The sequence below is a fragment of the Myodes glareolus genome, chromosome 16 (genome assembly GCF_982192425.1).
Source record: "Myodes glareolus chromosome 16, mMyoGla1.1, whole genome shotgun sequence".
In the NCBI taxonomy this organism is placed as follows: Eukaryota; Metazoa; Chordata; class Mammalia; order Rodentia; family Cricetidae; genus Myodes; species Myodes glareolus.
The window spans coordinates 211,618-216,004 of record NC_142041.1 but is presented as its reverse complement, the minus strand read 5'-3'; positions in this window follow the sequence as shown (position 1 = coordinate 216,004).

Genomic DNA, 4,387 nt, shown 5'->3' with positions numbered 1-4,387 from the left:
GTTTTTTGTGTGACTGTTCTCACTCTGTAGCCCATGCTGGCTTTAACTCCTCCCAGCACTCCTATTGTTTCAGCCTCCCTAGGACTGAACTGACATGTAGCTTGATTAATAAAAACCCAGAGGCAAATATCGGGTTTCAACCTGAAAGTCAGAAAAGCAAAACAGCCAGTCACCGATTGTTACCTCTACCTCAGTCTAAAATGGCTACCCTGCCTCCAGGAATCTGACAATGACTTAGTGTAATGATCTGTTCCGTCCCTTTAAGAGACAAGCCACGCCCACTCCCTCTTCCATCTATCTAGGCAAGTTGATCTTCAGCATGCAGCCTGAGTCTTTTCCTTTTCTGTCTCCCTCTCGAAGAGGCAGCTTCTGCCTCTCCCCACTTCTCCCCTTCCCCTCCTCTGTCTCTCTTTCCCCTCTCTCCCTTCCTCTTTCCCTCTCTGCTCTTCTCCCTTCTCCCTTTCCCCTCCATAACCTACTAGATAAATGTCCAACCTCACTCTGCATGGTGTGCCTATCCATGTCTCTGTCTCTTGCCCGCCATGTGGTTCTCTGCCAGAGACCAGCCACCTTCGGAGACTTGTGGCATGGTCTATTGCGCTGTCCCTGCCTGGTACTGGCTGCTCTTGGGACCTGTTACCCACTGCCGCCTCATGGCCTGCAGTGTTTCTGCCACTGCAGCCACTTGGGGATCTGCAGCAATTTTTACTAATCCATTGCACTGAGAGCTGTCTCCTCCTGTCTTATTTTCCCCTCTAGGGATGGAATTAAAGGCGTGCACCACTACCACCTGGTTTCTATGCAAACTAGTTTGACTACTGGGATTAAAGGTGTGTGTCACCACTGCCTGGTCTGTAAGGGTGACCAGTAGGGCTATTTTACTCTCTGATCTTCAGGCAAACTTTATGTATTATAATACAAATGAAATATCACTGCACTGACAACCAGAGCCTCTGCTTTTGTTCTTGCCTTCCCTTCTCAGTGATGGGCTATGATCTGTAAGTTAAGATAAACCCCTTTCTTCTCCAGGCTAGTTTTGATCAGTGCTTTATCACAGCAACAGAAAAACAAGCTAGTACAGATACATTTACCAAGCTTCTCATCTTCAAACCCAAAGTGCTTTAACTAGTCAAAGTGGTCAAATGAAGTGTTAACAGGGACTGTGTTAGTTACCTTTCCTGGAATTGTGATAAAATACCTTGACATGTAGTTGAAGGGAGAAAGGGTCTATTTGCACTACAGTACCAGAAAGGCGTGGCTTACTAGGTCAGGAAGATATGGTGGTAGGCAGGGAAGTCTGTTGGCAGAAGCAAAATTCACATTCTTCCATCCAAGAAGCAGAATGTGAACAGAAGTCAGGCTGTAATCAAAGTTTGAGTTTTTCTTTTGTCCCAACTGTTTGGTCCCAAATAAACACACAAAAGCTAATATTAATTACAAGTGCTGGCTGACAGCTCAGGCTTATTACTTACTAGCTCTTACATTTAAATTAACCAGTTTTTATTAATCTATGTATTACCATGTGGTTCCTGGATTTACCGCTAGCATCTGGCAGCTACCTGCTTTCTACCTCTGCTTCCCTGGCAGCTGGCTCATGTCTCTTTTGACTCCACCCTTCTTCTTCCCCTCCTTAGTTCCCTAACCTTAACCTTCCCCTAACCTTATCCTGCCTGGCTATTCGCCAGTCAGCTTCTTTGTTAAACCAATCAGAACATAATTTACACATAATTTAGTACAGGACTATTCCATAGCCCAGGTCATCTCACAAAGCCTCAAAGCTGGTCCCTAGTAACTCACTTCACCAGTAAGACTGCCTTTTGAAGGTTACACAAGAATCCCAAACAGCACTACTGGCTGTGAACTAAGTTTTCAAACCCTCAGAGGGGCCATTACACTTCAAATCAAAACAATGATAAAAGATAGTAACCATTTAGAAACCTGTCAGTTACCTGTACATTGGACTTTACACCCTGAGTCGTATTTATTTGCTTCTTTCCTGTTTGACTTCACTGTGGTCCCTAGGCTGTCCTCATACTTCTGTACCAGCATCCCAAGATTTCAGAGGACAGTCCTAAACCTAGCTATAAGTAGACTTTCTTAAAATGAGAATTAAATGAAATAATAGACTAAAGATAAAAAATTATTTTTTATTTATTTAGTTTTTAGTTTTTAAGTTTTTTTATTTTTAGTCTACTATTTAGTCAGTGATTCACACATTGTAAATGTTAAATATCATATTAAAATAAAGCCCCTGTATTACTTTATTTATTTTTAATAATCATATTAGTAACACCCAGAATTCAGCCTGAGGTTGGTGTGCAAAGTAGAGACAATCAGAAATTATAAAACAGTGTTCTACAAAATCAAAAAAACAAATTAACAGAAAATATAAAATAAATTTTTACTAAATGAATAGGTAAAGTGGACAGATGAGTGAAGTCACAAAGTGTCAAGAGTATAGTAACCACTTGTTATTCTAACTTGCTAAAAGAAACATAGAATTCAAATGGATGCTGTGAAAAATTCAACAATTTAAGATAGCATGGTAAAACGCTAGAACATTAACTTTCCACAGAACACTGTGCTGTGACCCTGCTTAAAAAGTGGTCTGTTGCATGATGGGAAGTTCCTGGAGCCCCTTGTAAGAAAACTCTTTGAATTGGATTAAGGTTTGAGCATGTCTCACCTTGTCTGGAATTTTAACTAATAATACTGCATACTTATCTAGCCTCAAATTTCAATTTATGTAATAGACATTCAGTATCTTGCCATAAACAGAACTCATTAAAACAAACGAAATGTACCAGGACAAAGTGTTCCTCACAAAAGCCAATGGCTTCTGTAATTCTCTTTCTTTCCTGAGTCTCAAGGTTCTTACTGAGCACAAGCAGAATTCCACCCAGAATTTCATTGACTGCTGATTTCAATCTTATCACAGCAGTTCTGTATTTTCAAAGGGAAAAGGTATCGTTGGAAGATATTTTATTTTGTTCACAGGAAATAGGCACAATGTTTTTCACTGAAAAATCCTGGCTTACACACTTTCTGATGTCACACCCACCCTCAAAGCCCATTTTCCTTTTGGAGTTTTTAAAGAGCTGGTTAGCAAGTTCTATAGATGTTGGTTACAAAGCAGAATCCAACTGCTATGAGAATGTGTCTCCTGGAAATGGCAGGGAGGCTTCACCCATGATAGCTCAACAACATGACTGCCTAAATAAAACCTGAATGAGTACAACACCAATAGCCAAGTTAATTAGAAGAGGACAATCTAATGGGGTCCAATCTCTAGATGAAGAACTATAGAAGTCAAAAAGATGCTGAGAACCAGAGAAATAATCTTCTCTAGGATGACCCCAATTGATTATCTAATACCAAGTAGTCAGTTCTTGTAGCTTAACTCCTGTACTACAGGATGGTTCACAAGTCGGGCAAGGGGCTGGATATTGAAACACACACACACACACACAAACACAGCAAGATATATATATATATATATATATATATATATATATATATATATATATATATATATATATATATATGGAGAGAGAGAGAGAGAGAGAGAGAGAGAGAGAGAGAGAGAGAGAGGTCATCCTTGAAATAAGAATGCCTCTTTATTGTGTTCCAGGGCAGCTTATATAGTATTCTCCTTGAATGGCCACACCCTAGCTCTAGGGATTTTTTTTAGCTTCAAGCCCACCAGAAACTACTCCCCTGCCATCAGGAACTCATGAGGGTCTCGTGCTCAGAGCAGCTGTAAGCACAGGAAAACAAGTTGTTTACTCTGGCAGGCAAGGGGTCATAGAAAATTCAGGGTCTGAGGGTCTGTAGTCCCCAACAAGTTCTGAAAATCATACATGTGCTAGTAACACTAAAGAGACAGAGTAGGTTATATTTATATACTCAGGTTCTTCCTTCCTTCCTTCCTTCCTTCCTTCCTTCCTTCCTTCCTTCCTTCCTTCCTTTCTTTTTTCTTTCTTTCTTCCTTTCTTCCTTCTTTCATTCCTCCTACTCTCCTTCCTTCCTTCCCTCCCATTCCTTTCTCCTTCCCTCCCTCCCTTCCTCCCATTCCTTCCTCCCTCCCATTCTCCTTCCCCCACTCCTTCTTTCCTATCTGTAAAGAAAGAGGGGCCATGATTTTGAAGGGGAGCAGTGGGACCACATTGAAGGCATTGGAAGGAAGAAAAGAAAGGGGGAAATCATGCATTTATATTTTATTAAAAATAATCAGTAGCTGGGAACTTTGTAATATTTTTGATGCTTAGTCAGCAGAAAATTACTTCAGGTCAGTATAAGAGAAATGACATAAAACAATTACTAATTTGTGAGAAAGAAAGAAATAAGTTATGTTTAAATACTTTGAGCTGAAAGCTGAATCTTAGAG